Source organism: Marmota flaviventris, chromosome X, assembly GCF_047511675.1.
Source record: "Marmota flaviventris isolate mMarFla1 chromosome X, mMarFla1.hap1, whole genome shotgun sequence".
Taxonomy (NCBI): Eukaryota; Metazoa; Chordata; class Mammalia; order Rodentia; family Sciuridae; genus Marmota; species Marmota flaviventris.
In genome coordinates this window covers 45,888,645-45,912,070 of record NC_092518.1, presented here as the reverse complement: position 1 = coordinate 45,912,070, position 23,426 = coordinate 45,888,645, and the positions used below count along the sequence as shown (strand labels likewise).

Genomic DNA, 23,426 nt, shown 5'->3' with positions numbered 1-23,426 from the left:
AGCTCTAATCAGGGGCAATGGGCTCTGAATTTTGTGGTCCCCAACTGTGCCCAGTCCAGTTCATATGTAAGGAGGGTATTGCTACACTGGCACTAGAAACCCCACTTATATCTACTTATAGGTCCACTTATATCTACTTACAGGTAGGTAGGAAAGCATGCCTACCTCTCATGAAACAACCAGGTACTCTTCTCAGGGCGAAAAACAAGACATGAGGACAAGGAAACTGACTTTTTAGAACAGAACATGAAGAACTCCATGCCTAAGAGATGTTGAAAAACAATAGGAATCTTGATGGTGAGCAATTAAAGAGGAGGCAGGTAGCACCATGATAGAAGCAAGAAATCCAGAATGGCTCAGAAATCCAGAAATTTTATAGCAAGAACCAGAGAAATAAACAGCCAAGAGAACCCCCTCCTGGGATCACAGTAACTTAGAATCAGGAAAGGTGTGTTCATGCACTGGCTCAGGAGAAGATTTAGGGCCAAACTTCAGTGCTTTCCCTAAGCCACACTCAGACTCATCAGCACAGTATAGATGCCTCCCTGACATAAGAGGCTAAAACACCACCTCTGAGAAAACATTGTCTGAAAATACTCTGACTCAGAGGTAATTCCTAGGAATTTAGAATTAAAACTAAATGTATCCTTTCATTCTGGAAGACTGTGAATGGTCCAAGGCCATGTCTTTGTAGGAATGAAGCTAGAAGGTACCTCCAAGCTATTACTCCCTCACTGAATGTGGAGCAAAAGAGTGTAAACTCCCTGGCCTATATAGAAGCCTTCCTCCTGACATATATTCAGTGATAAAGGGTAAACATCTAACTGGCAGAGAGTTCTTAGGCATAACCTTTGACCAGTTGGTGGCTTATGCTGACCTAAAGATGACACTTAGGTAGATAGGCTAAAGGATAAAAACAAAGTGGAAAACTTTCAGCAGGGACATCAGGTGTTTTACTCTGCATGGAAATAAACTTCATAGAATTATCACATCTAGGTCACTAAATAATTAAACAAGACAACAACTAAGCAATAACTTTGGCCACCTCTGGGCTGGAGAGTTGCTACATTATCTAAAATATCCTGTTTTCAACAAAATCTTCTAAGACAGGCTAAGAAAACATGAATGTATAACCTATAGGCAGCAAATAAATCAGGGTTTTGAAGGGGCTCAGGTGGTAGACATAGCAAAGTCTTCAAATCAGTGTAAGTATGTTCAGAGAACTCAATGAAGCCATGCATAAAGAATTAAGTGAAGGCATGATGATTGTCAATAAAGAGAAACTAAAAAAAAAAAAAAAAACCAAGTAGATATTCTGGAGTTGAAAAGTACAGTAACTGAAATGACAAATTTACTGGAGAATATCTATAGATTTAGCTGGGAGAAGAAAGAAGCAGCACACATGAAAATAATCAACAATATTATGTGATCTGAAGAACAGAAAGGAAAAAAAAAAAGTGAACAGAGCTTAAGAGAAATGAGTGACACCATTAAGTAGTGAACCAGCATGAATATGATATAGTACCAGAAGAAAAGAGAAATGGGGGAAATATTTTTTAAAAACTGTTTGAAATTTTCTCAAACTTAATGAAAAACTATATATTCAAGAAGCTCAATTAACTTCAACCAGGATAAACTCAAAGAGGACCACATCAGACATGATGAATGACATAACCTACATAATGATCTTTCCTGGCAGTCTTTTTTTTTTTTTTTTGGTATGGATTTGAATTACTGTTATTATTGCTTTCAATCTATATAACTTCAGTATTTTTATGATTTTTATTGGTGCATTATAATTACACATAATTTGATTCATTGTGACATATTCATACATGTACAAAACATAATTTGATCAATCTCATTCCCTAGTACCTACCCTTTTTCCTTCCCTTGATCCCTTTTTCTACTCTTTTGGTCTACCTTCCATTATTATGTTTTAATAAGTACATTATAATTATAATTAAAAGTGGGATTCATTGTGGTATATTCATATATGAATGTAGCATAATTTAGTAAATTTCATTCTCCAGTACTTCCCTATGCCCTCTCCTCCTCCCTCCCACTTGATCCCCTTCCTCTATTCTGTTGCCTCTACTCTGTTGCTATCCATTCTATTTTAATGAGATCCATTTTTCATTCCTGGGGGTTTTTGGGGGGGAGGGGGGGTTGTTATTGTTTGTTTGCTTGTTTCCTCCCTCCAGCTTCCACATATGAGACAAAACATTTGAGCATTGATTTTTTTTTTTTTTTTTAGTCTGGCTTATTTCATTTAGCATGATGTTCTCCGTTTCTATTCATTTACCAGCAAATGACAGAATTTCATTCTTATGGCTGAGTAAAGCTATTATGTATATATAACATGTTTTATTCATCCATTCATCTGTTGAAGGACACCTAGGCTTATTCCATAATTTTTACTATTGTGAATTTTGCTGCTATAAACATTGGTAAGCATATATCACCATAGTATGCTGATTTTAGTTCTTTTGGGTAAATACCAAAGAGTGGAATAGGTCTCCATACTGCTATCTAAAGTGGTTGCGCTAATTTTTTAGTTCTACCAACAATGTGTACCCCCCCACACACACATCCTTTAGTATTTCTTATAATGCATATCTGTTGGCAACAAATTGGTAAAAGACAGCATGCTTGAGTGCTGGAAAAGAAAAATGACTCATCACATGCAAGGGAACCACAAAGACTAGACTTTTCATGGGAAATAATAAAGGACAGTAGGCAGTAGGACAGAATATTCATTATAATGAAATAAAACATTATCAACTATGAGTCTTGCGTTCAGTAAAACTATGTTTCAAAACTGAAGACAGGCCAGGTGCAGTGGCACACGCCTGTGATTCCAGCAGCTCCAGAGGCTGAGGCAGGAGGATCCTGAGTTCAAAGCCAGCCTCAGCAATAACAAGGTACTCTGCAACTCAGTGAGACCCTGTCTCTCAATAAATAGATAATAAGGCTGGGGATGTGGCTCAGTGGTTAAGTGCCCCTGAGTTCAATACCCAGTACTCCCTACCAAAAAAAAGAAGACGGGCATTTCAAATAAAGAAAAGCAGAGAATTTATTAGTAGATCTGTTTTCTGAGGCGTACGAAGTATGGAAAGCTGAGTTTAGTTGAGTATGTGACTGTAATCCCAGTGACTCAAGAGACTGGGAGGAATGTCATAAGTTCCAGGCCAGCCTGGACAACTTAGCAAGACACCATCTCAAAAAGGACTGGGGTTGTAGCTCAGTGGTAGAGTGCCCCTGGGTTCCATCACCAGTGCTTCAAAAGGAAACAAAAAGTATTAAAGTATTAAAATTTATACTTAGAAAATGTCTACTAAAAGAATACATAAAAGAAATAGTAACAAAAGAGACATGAGAAATGTGAAATACAACACGGTAGATTCAAATCTGCCATGACGAGCTGAGGTTGTAGCTCAGTGGTAGAGTGCTTGCCTAGCATGTGTGAAGTACTGGGTTTGATTCTCAGCACCACATATAAATAAATAAAATAAAGATCCATCAACAACTAAAAATTATTCTTTAAAAAATCTGCCATAGGGCTGGGAATGTGGCTCAAGCGGTAGCGTGCTCACCTGGTATGCGCGGGGCACTGGGTTCGATCCTCAGCACCACATAAAAATAAAATAAAGATGTTGTGTCCACCGAAAACTAAAAAATAAATATTAAAAAAAATTTTAAAATCTGCCATGGTGGTAATAAATTTGAATGGATTACAAATTTAGTCAAAAGGCAGAAATTGTTGGCTTGGGTAAGGAAACACTGTTTAAAGGAGATACACTTCAATAAATTAAACGATACAAATATGTTGCAAATAAAAGGATAGACAAAGTTATACATAAACAACCACCATAAGAGAGCTACACTCAGAATGCTAGTAGCAAATATTAGGATAATAAAAATATATAATTAGAAGCAAAGAGGGTGTGTTAACTTTCTATCACTGTGACAAAATACCTGACAGAAACAACTTAAAAGTAGGAAAGCTTTATTTGGCTCAAGAGTTTCACAGGTTTCAATTCATAGTTACTGAGTCCAATGGTTTGGGGACATTTAGTGAGGTAATCCATAATGGTGGGATGTGTGCAGTAGAACAAAGCTGATCACCTTATGGCAGCCAGGGAACAGAGAGAAAAAATGTGCAGGGAAAGAGACTGGGGATAAAATACAGCCTTCAAGGGCATGCCCCCCAGAACCCAACCTACCAACTAGGCTCCACCTCCTAATAGTCCATTGAATTATGAATCAATGATCTAATCACCTTCTAAAGTGAACACTGTGACCTTCAATACTGTAGGTTTTGGGGGACATTTCACATCTAAACCAGATATTTTGTAATGATAAAAGATTAAGTTCATCAGGAAAATACCATTATATGGACTTAACAACAGAGCCCTAAAATGTATGAAATCAAAACTGACAAAAAAGAGCTGGGTGTGGTTGTGCATGCCTATAATCCCAGCAACTTGGGAGGCTGAAGCAGCAGAATCACAAGTTTAAGGTTAGCCTCCGCACTTAAGAGAGGCCCTAGGCAATTCAACAAGACCCTGTCAAAAAAAAGGCGGGGGGGGGGGGGGGGGGCTGGGGATGTGGCACAAGCGGTAGCGCACTCACTTGGCATGCGTGTGGCCCGGGTTCAATCCTTAGCACCACATACAAAGATGTTGTGTCTGCCGAAAACTAAAAAATATTAAAATTTCTCTCTCTCTCTCTCTCTCTCTCTCTCTCTCTCTCTCTCTCTCTCTCTCAAAACAAAATAGAAAAGGTTTGGGGATGGGGCTCAGTGGTAAATTGCCCCTGGATTAAATCCCAAGTACTATGTGAAACAAAGAAAAAAGGAGAAATAGACCATTTAACAATAATAATCAGGGTTTTGAGGTGTAGCTCAGTTGTAGAACATATACTTAACATGCACAGACCCTGGGTTCAATTCCTATCACCAAAAATGGTAATAATCAGAGCATTCAATATTACACTTTCAACAACTTTGCAAAACATCAAGGATATAAAACACCTGAACCATAAAATAAACTAGTTGTAACAAACATCTATATAATACTCCACACAACAACAGCAGAATACGTGTATGTATTCTGTTGTGTGGAGTATTATAGATGGTGCATATGCATCCATTCTGCATGATAGAACATAAACTGTCATCTTAGACTGTAAAGCGAGACATGGTGAATTTAAAATGATTAACAGTGACATGAGATTAGAAATTATAAACAAAAAGAAACTTTGAAAACATAAATATGTCAAAATTGATCAGCACACTCCTACATAACAAATGAGCCAGAGGAGAAATTACAAGGGAAATTAGAATATACTGAGATACAACTAAAGCAGTGCAAGGAGAGTAATATATAGCTATAAATATCTATAATATAGAGGAAGGCCTGAAATTAACAATGTAGTCTTCAAGCCAGACACAGTGGCTCACATCTGCAATCACAGTGACTCAGGAGGCTGAGTCAGGAAGATAGTAGTTTGAGGCCAGCCTGAGCAACTTAGCAATACCCTGTCTTAAAAAGGACTGGAAGTGTGGCTCAGAGGTAGAGACCCTCTGAGTTCAATCCCCAGTGCCACTAAAAAAAAAAAAAGAACCTTAATCTTATAAAAATTAGAGAAAGATCAAATTAAACCTTTTCCCACAAGAAACCAGTAGCATTTCCTGTAATCCCAGCTTCTCTGGAGACTAAGACAGGAGAATCACTTGAGTCCAGGACCAGTATGAGTAACATAGCAAGACCCAGAATGAAAAAGATTAAAACGAGAAAATCATATTACACTAAGCTGGAAGAATTGTTCACAGGTAAACACTAGATTGGATATAAAGAAAGTAAAGAACAGAATTAACAAAATTGACATGCCTTTACTAGAGTGACGGGGGGTGGGGGGGTGGGGGAGAGACTGAAGTTACTAATAAGGAATGAGCAGGGGGGCATTAATATTGCCCTTAGAGAAATAAACAAGAATCCAGGAGATTATTATGCCAACAAATTAAGTAACACATGCAATTGACAAACCCCTAAAAAATCACAAATTACTGAAACTAAAGAAGAAACAGGAAATCTGAACAGAAATATAATGAATAAAGAGCTTAAATTTGTAATTAATATCTTCTTACAAAATAAAGATCAGGACCAGGTAGCTTCACTGATTAATTCTACCAAGCATTTAAAGAATTATATCCAATCTTTTACAAATTTTTCTGAAAAATAAAGGAGAAAGGAACACTTTCCATTTCAATTCTGTGATTATAGACGTATAGTCCTTATGAGTGATAGGTGCAAAACTTCTCAACCAAACAATAATAAACCAAATCAAGCAATATATATAAAGGATTGTAAGCATGAACAAATGAAATTCATACCTGGAATGAATGTAAGATTTGTTTAACATTGAAAAACAATAAAAATGTAATAAACCATACTTACAGAATAAAGGACAGAAATTATAAGGCAATTTCAATAGACATTAAAACATTTGTCCAGATCCGATTCCCTTTTATGATAAACACAGAGAATAGAAGGAAACCTTATCATTTGATAAAGGCCATCTATGAAAACCCCACAGTTAACATTCTATACTGTGACAGAATGCTTTCTAATTATTTTTTGGGAGGGAGGGGTTGTACTGGTGCTTTACCACTGAGCTACATCTGCAGCCATTTTTATTTTTTATTTTGAAACAGTCTTGCCAAATTGTTAAGGATCTCAAAAAGTTGCTGAGGCTGACCTCAAATATGTGATCCTCCTGCTTCAGTCTCCTGAGTTGCTGGGAATATAGACAGGTGCCACCACACCTGGCAAGAGTCTCTTAATAATGAGAACAAGGCAAGAATGTTCATTGTTTCCCTTCCTTTTCAACATTGCAGTAGAAGTTCTGTCCAGCTTAAGAAGAAGGAGCCTTTTTGTTGTTAGACTTCAGTGTTTGATGTCAAAATAGGCAACTTCATGAGACTCAAGAAGATGGAGCTGGTCCTGGCCAGATGCTACTCTATACAAAGCCATCAAGAATAATGTTGATGATGGCTCTTCAGACTGCACCTATAGCCATGCTCTCTAGTGGCTAGAATTGACCACTATTCTCAAAAAGTGACTGCTGCTATGGGAAAGAAGAAAATTGCCAACAAGTCTAAGATCAAGTTTTGAGAAAGTTTAGAACTACTATTACTTCATGTCCACAAGGAACACTGTCGATATGCCTTTGGGCAAAACTATCATCAATAGCCATGTATGGTGGCTCAGGAGAATGATGCAGGGGTGTTGTAAGTTCAAAGCCAGTCTTAGCAACTTAGCAAGACCCTGTTTCAAAAACATAAAAAGTGCTAGGAATATGGCTCAGTGACCCTGGGTTCAATCCCTGGTTCCAGTATATGTATATATATCATCAACAAAAGTGTCTTCAGGGACCTTGTTCTTAAAAACAAGAACTGACCAGAGGTCAAGTTTAAGTTTGAAAAGGAGTACAAAGATGGGCAAGAACAAGTAGTTCTTTCAGAAGCTGCAGATTTAAATGTTCTTTTGTTCTGTCACTAAAAGTAAAATTCCCTGGAACAAAATAAATAAAAGGCATAAATACTGTAAAGTAAAAATCATGGGACATGTAGATTATTCTGTAGGTTAGATTTCTTCAATACAATGCCAGAGATATAAGTGACAAAAGAAAAATAGATTAGACAGGATCAAATTTTTAAACTGCTGGAAACAATACCACAACATAAAACCACAGCTACTGCAAGGGGAGAAAATATTTGCAAACCTTGTATTTGATAAGGGCCTAGTATACAGAAAAGAGTTATTATAACTAAAACAATGAAAGGCAATTAGATTTCTATTTTTTATCTGATCCATAAAAACAAAAATTGTACATTAATGACATACCATATGATATTTTGATATTTGTATTCATTGCATAATATTTAATTCTGGCTAAATATATGTATCTAGCTAGGTGAGGTGGTGCATACCTGTAGTCCCAGCAGCTCAGGAAGCTGAGGCAGGAGGATTGAAAGTTCAAAGCCAGCCTCAACAAAAGTGAGGCACTATGTAACTCAGTGAGACCACGTGTCTAAATAAAATACAAAATAGGGCTGGGGATGTGGCTCAGTGGCTGAGTGCCCTTGAGTTGACTCCTCAGTACCCTTCAAAAAATGCATATATCTACTAAAACATCTCATTTCTTTATGGTGAAAACATTCAAAATTTTTCTAGTTTTTTGTTTGTTTTGATATGGGTATTGAGCCCAGGGGCATTTATCCTCTGAACCACATACCAAACCCTTTTTATTTTTTGTTTTGAGTCAAGGTCTCACTAAGTTGCTTAGGGCCTTGCTGTGTTGCTAAGGCAGGCTTTGAACTTGGGATCCTCCTGCCTCAGCTTCTTGAGCTGCTGGGATTACAGGCATGGGCCACTGTGCCTGGCTCCTTCTAGCTTTTTTAGATATATGGTACATAATTGTTATTTGTAGACAAAATATTTCAATAAACATTTTTTCAAAGGTATGCAAATGTCCAACAAGCACAAGAAGAGATGATCAATGTCATTAGTCTTTGAGGAAATGAGAAACTAGTCAACACCCATTATGATGGTGAAAACCTAAAGGACAAACAAGTGTTGTCACAGACATGGAGGAATTGGATCCCTTATACATTGCCAGTAGGAACATAAAGATATGTCCACACAAAAACATGCTCATAAATGTTCATATAGATTTTTTTTTCATAATAAGCAAAAGTGCAAATAGTCAAATGTCCATCAACTAATGAATGGGCAAACAAAATGTTATATCCACACTTATAAAATGAATTTAACTGTCGGCTCATGCTATAACATGGAGATGAACCTTGATAACATTAGGCTACATGAAAGACCAATCACAAAAACCATATATGATTAAATAATCTATTTATATGAAGTGTTCAAGACAAGGCAAATTGATACATACAGATTAGCAATTATTAGGGGCTGGGGTGAGGAGTGAATAGAGTGGTTGCTATTGTATGGGGTATTTTTGTTAGGGATAATTTAAATGCTCTGAAATTAGTAGCAATGATTCTGTAACCTGCTAATTGTACACTTTTTAAAAATATTTATTTTTAGTTATATATGGACACCATACTTTTATTTTCTTATTTTTATGTGGTGCTGAGGATGAACCCAGTGCCTCACAAGTGCTAGGCAAGAGCTTTATCACTGAGCTACAACTCCAGGCCCTGTACACTTTTAATAGATGAATTGTATGTCAATTTTATTTAAATAAAATTATGAAAGAAAAAATGAGATGAAATAGATCCTTAGATTATCAAAGATTAAGAAAATTTATTGCTACCAACTTGTCTTACGACAAATATTAAATGATGCCTTTAAGACTGAAAGGAAATAACAACAAATAATTATCACCTACAAAGGTAATTATGCATATATGAGTATGCTTTTCTTATTATTTAACTGACTTAAAACAATTATTAATAATTATTAAATTATGTGTTAGCTTTAGAATAAAGGTAAAATGTACATGACTATAACATTATGGAGGAAAGAACTATATTGGAACAAAGCTTGTACTGAAATTAATTTAGTATCAATTTGAAGTAGTATGTGATAAGACACATATAGTGTTCTACAGTGCAATCATTATGAAAAAGACTAAAAATATAGTAAAAAAAACCAACCATAGAATTAACATTTTTACATCACAGAATATCCTTTAGCACAAAAACAGTAAAAGAGTAACAAAAAAGGTATTTGACCTATAAATCTAACCATATTGACAGTTATATAAAATAGAAATGGTTTAAACACTCCATTGAGACTTAATTAAAAAGGTGGAATATGCTGTCTACTAGAAAAATACTTAAGATTCAAAAACACAAATAGGTTCAAAGAGAAAAATTGAAAACAAAATACCACATACAATAGCCATGAGAAAATTATTATGGTTGTACTAATACCAGACATAATAGATTTTAAGAAATGTAATATTACTATGGACATATAAGAACTTTTTATAGTGATAAATGTGTGTATTCATCAGGATTGTAACCCTGGTTGTAACCCCTAATGACAGTGTCCCATTGTTGTTGAATTTAGTATGATGATGAATGACAGTGATGTTGAATGATTAATTTAGACCCTTACTTTACTCAGCACATAATAATTACTCAACATTGGATCATAGACCCAAATGTAGTAGTTTAAACTATAAAAATTTATTGAAGCAAACAATGCAAAATTGATGATGTGGAGTTGGGCAAAGATTTCTTAGATAAAAAGACCGAAATGAAATCCATTATATATATGTTGGATTTGATTAAAATACAAAAGTTGCTTGCATTTCAAAAGCCACCATTTATGAAACTAGAAAAGGAAAACCCCACTACTAGACACAACCAACTATACCGATATTATCAGCCCTCAGAGGCTGAGACAGGAGGATGACTTCAGCTTAGGCATTCAAAGCCAGCCTGGGCAACATAGCAAGATCCCCTCACAAAGAAGGAAGGAAGGAAGGAGATAGAGACAAGGCATACACTGGAGGAATATATACAAATCTTGTATCTGATTAAGAACTTGTATCCAGAATATACAAAGAACTACAGCTGGGCATGGTGGTACACACCTGTAATATCAGTGGCTGGGGAATCTGAGGCAGGAGGTTCATGAGTTCAAAGCCAGCCTCTCAGCAACTTAGTGAGGCCCTGAGAAACACAGCAAGACCCTGTCTTTAAATAAAATATAAAAAAAAGGCTGAGGATGTAGCTCAGTGGTTAAGCACTCCTGGTTTCAATACCTGGTACCAAAAGAAATAAAAGCAATAACAACAACAAGAACACTTAAAACTCGAAAATAACCCAATTTAAAAATAAGTAGGGGGGCTGGGATTGTGGCTCAGCGGTAGAGCGCTCACCTCGCACAGGCGGGACCAGGGTTCGATCCTCAGCACCACATAAAAATAAAGGCATTGTGTTGTGTCCATCTATACCTAAAAAATAAATATTAAAAAAAATAAGTAGGGGTTGCGGGGCTGGGGATATAGCTCAGTTAGTAGAGTGCTTGCTTCACATACACAAGGCCCTGGGTTCAATCCACAGCACGACAAAAAAAAAAGCCAGGAATGGGCTGGGATTGCAGCTCAGTGGTAGAGGCTTGCCTAGCATGTGTTAGGCACTGGGTTTGATTCTCAGTACCACATATGTAAATTAATTGATTAAATAAAGGTATTGTGTCCATCTACAACTAAAAAATGATTAAAGGATGTGAGTATCATTTCACAAAGGAAGTATACAGGATTGAAGCATAAGACATGAAAAGATTCTCAACCACAGTAATCATTAATGCAACCCACAATGAACACTATTTCATCACACAATGATGGTAATAAAAAATACAGTAACAAATATTAAAGGCTGTTGAAAGCCAGATTCCCTCATACATTGTTGATAGGAAATTAAGGTGGTATAGCTACTTTGGAGATCTGTTTGGCATTTTCTTTTTTAAGCTTTATTTATTTATTTATGTTTGTGGTGCTGGGGATTGAATTTAGGGCATTACACATGACGAGCACTTGCTCTACAAATATCTCCAGCCCACATTTGGCATTTTCTTAAAACTCATTAACCTCTAATGGAGCATATAACTCATTTATTTCACTCCGATTTAATCCAAGAACATTGAAAAGATACGTCGGCTCAAAGTTGCACATGAATGTTCATGGAAACATTATTCATAATAGCCAAGTACTCTATCACACAGTAACACTCCCATTCCTTGCATATCCATTTTGGAAAACAATTTGGTAGTTTGTTTTTTAAACTACCATACAAGCTGGGTATAATGGCATATGCATGTAATCCCAGTGACTCGGGAGGCTGAGACAGGAGGATCCCAAGTTTGAGGCCATCATCAGCAATTTGGCAAGTCCTTGTCTCAAAAAATACAGAAGGCTGGGGATGTAGCTCAGTGGTAAAACACCCCTGGGTTCAATCCCCAGTACCAAAAATAAATAAAATAAAAATTTTTAACCCATCAAAAATTGTACTCTTGGGCATTTATACCAGAGAAGTGAAAAATTAAGTCCTCACAAAAACCTATACACAAATATTCATAGCATTCTTATTTAATGTTTACATTTGGGTGCTTAGGATTGAATCCAGGTCCTTGTGCATGCTAGGCAAGGATTTACCACTGGACTACATACCCAGCCCACATCCTTTATTTTAGTGTGTGTGTGTGTGTGTGTGTGTGTTTTACTGGGGATTGAACCCAGGGCCTTGTGCATGTGAGGCGGGCACTCTACCAACTGAGCTATATCCCCAACCCTCCTTTATTAATACCCTCAAACAGGAAATAACCCAGCTGCCTTTCCATGGATTATTATCTGTTGTATGCAAATACCATGGAATTCTACTCAGCAGGAAAAAGCAAGAAACAACATGAATAAATATTGAGCAAGTTGTACTTAAGTTAAAAAACAATCAAAATACCAAATTGTGAAAATGGAGAACAAATGTTTCTGGGGTACCTGGAGATTGGGAAGATAGGAGGAAATCATTGTGATTTTTTTTTCAAAAGACCACATGTGATATCCTTTAGTGAAAGAACTATTCAGTATCTTTCTTGGATCAATGTCAGTACTCTGATATTTTTAGAGTTGTGCAATATAATACCATTAAGTAAGTGTCAATTGATCAAGTGTCAAGGGATCTTTCTGATTTGTGTCTTACAGTGCACATGAGTCTACAATAATATAAAAATTAAAAGTTTAAGACACATTAAACAGAGTACCATGACATATGCCTGTAATCCCAACAACTTGGGAGACTGAGAGAGAAGTATCACAGGTTCAAGACCAGACTTAACTTAGTGAGAGCCTGTCTCAAAATGAATTTTTTTCTTAAAAATTATGGGAGAGCCATGATGACAGAGTAAAGGAGGTTGTGTTCCTGGCTGCTTCATGACATGAAACCAAGAAAGCAGACAGGCAGCTTCTCCCAAGGTGGGTGAACCAAAAGGTGAGGGGACTTTATTAGAACCTAAAACTGGACATTCAAAGCAGATCGGGGACACACAAAGTTGGATATAATAAAGTAAGGGGAAAATCCACAGTGGCATAGCTGCTGCCACAGCAAGCAGACACTCCACCAGAGAGGTCCCTCTATGAGCATAGTAGAGGGATAAGGGAACGCTCATTTTGGAGAGGCCCAAGGCATTTCTGGGTATGGAGCATTTAGAGACTAAGGATATTGCCCAACAAACCTGAACAACATGCTGCATGATATCCAGCAGCATGTGGAGGACAAAAGAAGCAACCAGTTTACAACTGTGGCATTGGGGGCCAGCAACTGAGGAAGTCAATTCCTGGCAAACCCAAGTTTGGCCTGAAATACAAGCCCAGTAAACACATGCTGCACAACATACAGTGTGCCTAAGTGACTAAAAAAAATCAAACATGGAGAGAGGTTTACACAAGGTTGAGGAAACCCAGCTCTACCCCTCCCTCTCCTCTGACTGCTTACAGGACCAGCTATGAAAGGAATCTGGCCAGGAATTCAGAAGAGTGGGGAGAGGAAAAATTGTTTGGAGACTGAACCCAAGACCAGTAAACATGGGGTCTGCAGGTTTCGTAGGGGACTAAGAATTGGCTCCCCCAGCACATGTATGAAACCCAAGGGTATCCCTGAGGTAAAGTCTTCCAGCATGGATCAACAAGTACCAGGTGCTGGAGATGTGTTGAATTAAATCTCCAGACCAATTAGCAATTAGTGAAGACCCTGGAGCCCACCTAACCCTAACCCTAAACCCTACAACTGGGAATTCCACCTGTGGTTTACCTCTCACTCCAGAAATTTAAAGAGTGGAGCGTCACACTCCAGATGACTCCACCAAAAACTCCTGAGAAGAGAAGCTGAGAATATTTTGAACTTCAATGGAAAGAATTTTTAACTTTTCATCAAGATTTTTTTAATTCATTTTTACTGTTTAGTTGTGCCTTTAATTGGACATGAACATTTATACCAGTTTCCTACTTTTTTCTTCTCATCTCTAGCATTTTTGTAGCCAGTTTTTTTTAACATGGATTATTTTTTGTGAACTAGAATATTTGATTAGTATATTTTAGTGTTGTTTTGTATTCTTTTACATTTAATTTTTTATTTAAATTTTTGCTTTATATATATTTTTCTCCTACCTGTTTCCCTTGATTCTCCCTTTTCTACTGCTTTCAGCCAATCTCTATTGTTTTCTCTTTCACTCTTCCTTTAATCATCTACTTTTCTCTTTTCTCCTTCTCCCTCATAATCATCACATCCTATATTGCTTCTGTTCTCTCCTTGTCCACCATTTAATAATATAAACCCTTTTTCAAACTTGCTGTTTTTATTATCATAGTAGGAACTATTTGGTTTAATGCTGTAAATTGTTTGCATTGGTGGTTGTTATTTGTCTCCCCCTAAACAGTGAGGTACTGGAAACCTTCAGGGACACTATAATTCCAGAGGATAGATACTCTGTTGTCTCAGATCCATACTGTTAGATTGGTAGACATACAAACAACATGAAAAATCAAGGGAACAAATCAACCTAGGCAAACCAAGATACTCCAATAATAGAATCCATCAATAACACCATGGAAGAAATGTCAGAGAAGGAGTTTAGAATGTACATGATGTGAAAGAGCAAATAAGTTATCAAAAGATCACTTCAATAAAGAGAGAGAGATTCTGGGGGAAAATCCTTTAAATAAAGGAATCAATATACCAAATTGAAAATTCAATAGAAAGCATCACCAACAGACTAGACCACTTTGAAGACAAAACCTCATGCAATGAAGACAAAATAATATAATCTTAAAAATAGAGTTCAGGAGCTGGGGATGTGGCTCAAGTGGTAATGCGTTCGCCTGGCATGTGCGGGGCGCTGGGTTCGATCCTCAGCACCACATAAAATAAAAAATAAAATAAAGATGTTGTGTCCACTGAAAACTGAATCCCAGGGGCTGGGATTGTGGCTCAGCGGTAGAGCACTCACCTAGCACGGGTGGAGCCCAGGTTTGATCCTCAGCACTACATAAAAATAAAATGCATTGTGTTGTGCCCATCTATACCAAAAAATAAATATTTAAAAAAATAGAGTTGACTATGAAGATGTTCAGAAACCATGAACAGAACTTCCAGGAATTATGGGATAACATGAAAAGAGCAATTTAAGATTTATCAGGATAGATGAAGATGTGGACATACAAACCAAAAGAATGTACAATCTTTTCAATTAAATATCAGAAAATTTCTCAAATCTAAAGAATGAAATAGGAAATCAAATACAAGAGGCTTATAGGACCCTAAATGTGCAAAATTACAACAGAACATCAAGGTACATTATAATGAAAATGTCTAGGATACAGTATAAGGATAACATTTTTAAAGGCTGCAGGAGAAAAATATCAGATTGCATATAGTGGGAAACCAATTCATAACTCAGCTGGTTTCTCAACCCAGACCCTCAAAGCTAGGAGGTCATGGAATAGTATATGCCAAACTCTGAAAGAAAATGGATGCCAACCAATAATCCTATATCCAGCAAAATTAAGCATCAGCTTTGAAGATGAAATAAAATATATTCCATGATAAACTAAAATTACAAGAGTTTGCAACTAGAAAGCCTGCTGTTCAGAATATTCTCAGCAAAATATTCCATGAAGATGAAATGCTAAACAAAATGAAAACCAATGAAGGGACAAGCTACTACTACACTAAAGAAACAGTCAAAGGAGAAATTAATTCAAATTTTAAAACAAGAAATAAACCAAAATGATCAGGAACACAAACCATATCTCAATTAAAATTTGAACATTAACATCAATCAAATGACGTAGACTGGCAGAGTGGATTAAAAACAAGGCCTGGGCTGGGCTTGTAGCTCAGTGTTTTTGAGTGCTTGCCTCACATGAGTTAGGAACTGGGTAAAATCCTTAGCGCCACATAAAAAAAATAAATATATATATATTTTTTTAAAAAAAAGACCCAGCAATATGCTGTCTCCAAGAAACCTTATAGGCAAAGATATCCAGACCGTCACGGTGAATGCATGGGAAAAAAACATCTCATTCCTGTGGATCATGTAAATAAGCAGGGGTTTCTGTCCTCTAAAAATAGATCAAGTTATGTAAGCTATATATTTGTAATTATACAATTGTATATTACCTTAATACATTTTTAGCATCTGTAGAGGTTGGTTTTTTGGTTTTTTTTTTTTTTTTTTTGGATGGGGGTAACAGGAATTAAACTCAGGAGCACTCAACCACTGAGCCACATCCCCAGCCCTATTTGTATTTAGAAACAGGGTCTTATTGACTTGTTTAGCACCTTTCTGTTGCTGAGGCTGGCTTTAAACTCAAGATCCTTCTGTCTCAGCCTCCCAAGCCACTGGGATTATAGGCATGTGCCACCTTGCCCAGCTGTAGGGTCATTTTGATAGCTCCCTTTTGGTTGATTTTTTTTTTCTTTTTTCTTTTTGTTTGATTTTTTAAAAAATTTTTTTTCTTGTTTTTTTTCCTTGATTAAACTTGTTATATTTTTATCAACTTTTAGCTGTATTACTTCGTTTGTATTTCACATATTTCTACTCCTCTTATTTTTTTCTTCCTACTACCTAATTTGAACATAATTTGATTGTTAATCTAGCTTCTTTCTGATACAAATACAAATATAAGTGTTATACTGACTACTATTTCATCCCAGAGATTCTAATATTTAAAGCTTTTATTATCACTTAGTTCAAAGCACTTTGTATTTACTTTTCTTGTGCTCTCTTCTTTGATCTGTGAGATATTTCTAAGTGTTTGATTTTGAAGTAGTTGAGACATGGGTTTGGGGTTCTATATATCTTAAGGTGATTGATTTCTAATGTAATAAATCATGCAGGAAACACAGTATGCATGATTTCAAATATTTTAAATTTCTCAAAGCTTATTTTATGACAAAATATAATCTCTCATTAATTTTTTTACTTGACAATTTTGTGTATAGTTCTCTATAAATAACAAGTAGGTCAAGGTGGCTGATAATGTTATTAAGCCTTCTGTATCATTACTCCTTCCAGCAAAGTGAGGGGGCTTAAAAATTTCCAAATGTGATTGTGGTTTGTCTTTTCTAATCTTATTAATTTTTACTTAATGTATATTGAAATTTTATTATTAGGTACATACACATTTAAGATTGTTATACTTTCTTGAAGTTACCCTATCATGGTTATGAAATGTTCCCCTTTATGTCTAAAAATACATTTACTTGAAATTTATTTATTTATTTATTTATTTATTTTTAAAGAGAGGGGGTGGAGAGAGAGAGAGAGGGAATGAGAGAGAGAATTTTAATATTTATTTTTTAGTTTTCGGCAGACACAATGTCTTTTTTTGTATGTGGTGCTGAGGGTCGAACCTGGGCCGCACGCATGCCAGGCAAGCACACTACCGCTTGAGCCACATCCCCAGCCCCATTGAAATTTATTTTATATTAATAGTTCTAATTCAGATTTCTCATGCTTAGTTTCCCCTTCTTTTGCTTTTAACCTATTGGTGTATTGATATTTACATATATAGAGAGCATTTAGTTATTATTTGCTTTTTATACATGTTAAACATTTATACCTTTTAATTACAATATCTAGTTCGTTTATATGTGAATTAATTATTGCTACTATTGGAAGAAAAGAACACCTGACATGAAGGTCAATGGAAAATTGGGTAAACGATAAGTTTGATGATGTAATATTATGGAAAACGGGTTGAGAGAGAAGATTATTAGAATGCTTTTGTTGCAACTGTTCATCTCTCATTTATCATATGTTACACAGGAACAGACTTATTTTATTTTTTGTCAACACATTATTTAGCAAAAATAAAAATATATTCATAAAAAATAAAAATTATGATAAGTAATACAGCCAGGTACAAAAGACCACATAGGGTATTATTCCACTTGTATGAAATATCCAGAACAGGACTGGGGCTGTAGCTCTGTGGCAAAGCACTTGCCTAGCATATTTAAGGAACTGGGTTTGATCCTCAGCACCACATAAAAAATAAATTAAATAAAGGCATGCTGGGGCTGCATTTGTAGCTCAGTGGTAGAGTGCTTGCTTAGCATGTGCGAGGAACTGGGTTAAATCCATGGCACCACATAAAAATAAACAAATAAATGTGTTGTGTTCATCTACAACTAAAAAACATTTAATTTTTTTAATACATTTATTTTATTTATTTATTTTCAGTGGTGCTGAGAATTGAACCCAGTGCCTCATAAGTGCTAGGCAAGCACTTTACCACTGAGCTACAACTCCAGCCCCTACCCCCTTTTGTGTGTGTGTGGTGCTAGGGATTGATCCCAAAGCCTTGTGCGTGCAAAGCAGGCACTCTACCAACTGAGCTATATCCCCAGCCCCTAAAAAACATTTAAAAAGTAAATAAAACATAAAGGCATGCTGTCCATCTACAACTATAAAAATATAAAAAGAAAAAAAGAAATAACCAGAACAGGCAAGTACATAGACATAGAAAGTAGATTAGTGGTTGCCTTTGGGTGGATACAATGAGTGACTGTTTATGAGCATGAGGGATCTTCCTGGGGTAGTACAAATGTTCTAAAACTCAATTATGGTGTAGTTTTAATGAAAAAAATTTATGGTATACAAATTATACCTTAATAGAACATTAAAAAAATTTTTAGTTGTATATGGATACAATACCTTTGTTTTATTTATAATTTTTAGGTAGTGCTAAGAATCAAACCCAGTGCCTCATACATGCTAGGCAAGTGCTTTACCACTGAGCCACATCCCTAACCCCTTAATAAAACATTTTAAAGGTTAGATTTTTTAATACATTAAAATTATCCTAAAATAAAAGTTCTTTTTTTTAAATAATGAGTAGTGTTAAGGAAAGATATAAAGACTGGAGCCCCTCCAAAATGGAAAGATATAGGTCTAGGGGTGTATAGCTCAGTGGTAGAGCACTTGCCTAGCATGCATAAGGCCCTGGGTTTGATTCTCAGCACCGTAACACATGAGGTGAGATATAAAATTGTTATCAATAACTATGCTAATTTGACCTATGTACACATAAATTTGTGTGATTAAATAGTAAAAAACAAACAAACAAACAAAAAAAAAAAACCTGACAGCATCTGTGCCAGAATGCATCAAATTAAAAAGACAAATGAGAATGTATTTGCAACAGGACAGTGTATTAATATTCTCTCTACGTAAGGGCATTTTAGCTCTCTGCTTCCTGGTGCCATTTCCCCAGCTCCTTTCCTCTGCCATACCTTTTAACCATTGATGTTCTGCCTCACCTCAGGCCCAGAGGAAAAGAATGGGCTAAGACCTCTGAAACCTTTGGAAATTTTAGTGGCTACATGCTAGGAATGCAGGTGACAGGAACAGGTCTAAACATGTTCCCTTGTGGTTACTCTGGGTACCTAGCATATTCAGACAGATATTCATTAGCTGATGACCCAGTGTGGACTTAACTTCACTTATATTGGTGGACAGGATGGTAAAGAGATGCTGAAGAACTTCAGGAATGTTTGACACAGTCTGGAATTAGTCGAGCTTATTCTTCCTTCAGTTTGGAAACCTGTAGAATTGTGGTTGCCATGTTGGGTAGAGATTACACAGGAAAAATGGAATTTAATTAATTCAAGGAGCTTGAGTAGTTCTTTTTTAAAATTTTTTTTTAGTTGTAGAAGAACACAATATCTTTCTTGCTTTATTTATTTATTTTTATGTGGTGCTGAGAATTGAACCCAGTGCCTCACATGTGGGATGTAAGTGTTCTACCACTGAGCTACAGCCCCAGCCACTTCAGTAGTTGAGTCAAACCATTGCTATCATGGGTTATAGGTGAGTCCTCAAACGTTAACTTCTATTATTAAATATTATAGTAAGAATGGCAGAATTTTCTTTGATAATTATGTTCCTTGCTGTATGAAGCTTCAAGCATTGACAGTCTTCTTTTTTTTCTTTCTTTCTTTATTTATTTAGTCATACATGACAGCAGAATTAATTTTGACATATAATACATACATGGAATGTACATACATCAATCATATTGTCAATTCTATTCTGCTGCCCTTCCTATCCTCCTTACTCCTCCCCTCCTCTCCCATTCTTTCTCTATCCAATCTAATGTGACACACCTTTTTTTTCTTTTTCTCATTACAACATCATATATGTATTCTGTATAACAATGAGGTTCTCCTTCCATCTTCTGTGCAACTTCCCTTCTCCCTCTTTTTCCCTCCCACCTCTCTTCCCTATTTAGTGGTAGTCTTCTTCTCATGCTCTTCTTCCCTATCCCATTTTGAGTCACCCCCCTTATATCAGAGAAGACATTCGGCATTTGTTTTTTAAGGGATTGGCTAACTTCACTTAGCATAATCTGCTCTAATGCCATCCATTTGCCTGCAAATGCCATGATCTTGTTATTTTTTAGTGCTGAGTAATATTCCATTGTGTATAAGTGCCACATTTTTTAATCCATTCATCTATTGAAGGGCATTTAGGTTGGTTCCACATTCTAGCTATTGTGAATTGTGCTGCTATAAACATTGATGTGGCTGTATCCCTGTAGTATGCTCTTTTTAGGTCTTTTGGGTATAGTCCAAGAAGTGGAATAGCTGGGTCAAATGGTGGTTCCATTCCCAGCTTTCCAAGGAATCTCCATACTGCTTTCCAAATTGGCTGTACCAATTTGCAGTCCCACCAGCAATGTATGAGTGTACCTTTTTCCCCCTCATCCTCGCCAGCACTTATTGTTGTTTGACTTCATAATGGCTGCCAGTCTTATTGGAGTGAGATGGTATCTTAGAGTAGTTTTAATTTGCATTCTCTGATTGCTAGAGATGGTGAGCATTTTTTCATGTATTTGTTGATTGATTGTATATCCTCTTCTGAGAAGTTTCTGTTCAAGTCCTTGGCCCATTTGTTGATTGGGTTATTTGCTTTTTTGTTGTTTAACTTTTTGAGTTCTTTGTATACTCTAGAGATCAGAGCTCTATCTGATGTTTGAGGGGTAAAAATTTGTTCCCAGGATGTAGGCTCCCTATTCACCTCACATATTATTTCTCTTGCTGAGAAAAAACTTTTTAGTTTGAATTCGATTGACAGTCTTCTTTAGGAGAAAAGACCACTTGCAACAAGGGTTTGTGAACTTCGTTTATGATGATTTTTTTGCAGCTTTTCATGTTAATTTGAATGGCTAGTATTTGAGTGCTGAAGAAATATACTATGAATTCTTTTGCTTAAAAGATCTGGACTAACTTAAATTAAATTTTTGGAGCTTTTTCTGTTCCTACATGTTAAACCTTTTCCCTTACTATGTGTACTTTACTTTAATCCACAGTTCAAAGAAAGTAAAGATACACACGCGCACACACACACACACACACATACATACATATGAATATACATACACATTCATATATTTTTGGGAAAAGGTATCACTTTGCAAATATCTACATACTGTTATAGAATATTGGTATAGAATTAATTGGTGTAAAATATTGTAAATGTGGGTTTTGAGGGCCAGCTAGAAGGGAAAGTCTGGATTGTGTGCCATCTTTGTAGTAGGATTTGTTCTTTGGTCACATAATCAAAGAACACCTTATGGGTTTTTGCCTGTGAAGAGGAAAATTGCAGTTACTAAAAATGTATCTTAATTTGAATCTATAGCGAAATAAAACTACAGGAAGAAAAAAAAAGGCTTTTTAGAAACCAGAACTCCAAAGGGGTAAATGATATTCTTATGTTAGTCAGCTTTTATTATTGTAATAAAAATACCTGACAAGAACAACCTTGAGGAGGAAGAGTTCATTTTGGATCACAGTTTCAGAGAATTCAGTCCATTATTGGCTGGCTGCATTGCTCTGGGCCTGTGACGAGGCAGAATATCATGGTGGAAGGGCATCGTAGAGGAAAGCTGCTCAGCTCATGACAGCCAGGAAGCAGAGAGAGAAAGGAAAGGACCAGGGACAGATAGAGTTCCCAAAGTCATGTCCTCAGGACCTACTTCCTCCAGCCATTCCCTGCCTCCTGACAGTTATCTCCAACAAACCCATTCAAAATTTTAATCATTCAAGTGAATTAATCCACTGATGAAATTACAGCCCTGGTGATTCAATCATTTCCTAAAAGCCCACCCTGTGAACATGATCCATAAAATAAGAAAAGTGGTACACACTGGAACTGTCCTGGAAAGTCAGAGTCTGAGACTGCCCAGTCTCACTTGGGCCTCTGTAGCCATTTTTTTTGCATGTCTGCTTCACTGGTCTCTGCTTTTCTTAGTTTAAATTCTCAAGACTGATTGGCAAGCCATGGATTGGTTTGACTTGGATTAGCTGTCCAACCCTTGTTCCAGTAGCTCTCGTTATTATAAAGAAAAGGCTTTAGATTATCTGAGAAGGAGGTGTAGATAGAACAAGTAAATTAACTGATATGTTTATGATAGACATGAACTACTCACAGAAGTAAGTAAGAGTTTGGAAAACATATGCAACCTCACCATTAGCAATCAATATTTTACCCATTAAGTCATCAAATATTAACAATAACAATCCTTGCTGACACACTGCTTGGGGATAGGGTATAAATTGGGACACACTGGCCTGTACTAGGGATTGAACCAAGGGGCAGTCTACCACTGAGCTATACTCCAGGCCTTTTTATTTTTTTATTTTGAGAAAAAGGTGTCACTCTGTTGCTGAGGCTGGCCTTGAACTTGCAATCTTCGTGCCTCAGTCTACTGAGTAGGCATGCCTATATCACTGTCCTCTCTGTTATAGACTTTTGAGATGCAGATGGTATTATTCCCATTATAGAGATGAGCAAACTAAATCACCTAGAGTTTAAAAGCAGTTGTTGGAAGTCACATGAAAAAGGTATATCAGAACCTCCTTTAGAACCAAAGATGTTAGCATCCAAGTTTTTATTCATTTCCATTGCATTCTATGAACATAAAGTCCTTAGCAAGATGTGTAGAATATCATACGCATCAACTAAATGTTGTTCATATGAGTAGTTTATAATTTGCTGCATATTATAATAGAATGTAGTACTTTAAAAGTATGTTTAATAATATAACCACTACTAATAGTAAGGATGTCATCTTGTCCTTGAGATTGAAGAATTTCCTTGGGAAATAAGTAATGCTACAGTTTTGCCAGAGAAAATACCCAGAAGCATTATATAATTCAGAAGATAGTACATTTTATATCTGTTATTATTTTCTACTGTCCCATTTCTAAGCCCTATGCTCCTCTGATTTATTGGCCCTTACATTCTTTGTGTCCTAATTCGTTCAATACTAGTTGAATGGCAGTTCCAGCTCAAAGATGGATCTTAGAATTT

General features: G+C 36.2%; 1 protein-coding gene and 1 pseudogene across 4 annotated transcripts in view; both read left to right on the top strand.

The window, feature by feature from the left end:
- The window catches only part of Fam120c (family with sequence similarity 120 member C), a 125,602-nt gene that overhangs the window by 81,015 nt on the left and 21,161 nt on the right, over positions 1-23,426 (top strand). The gene's annotated exons all lie outside the window — the stretch shown is intronic.
- LOC139703323 (grancalcin pseudogene) lies at positions 19,472-20,063 on the top strand (annotated as a pseudogene).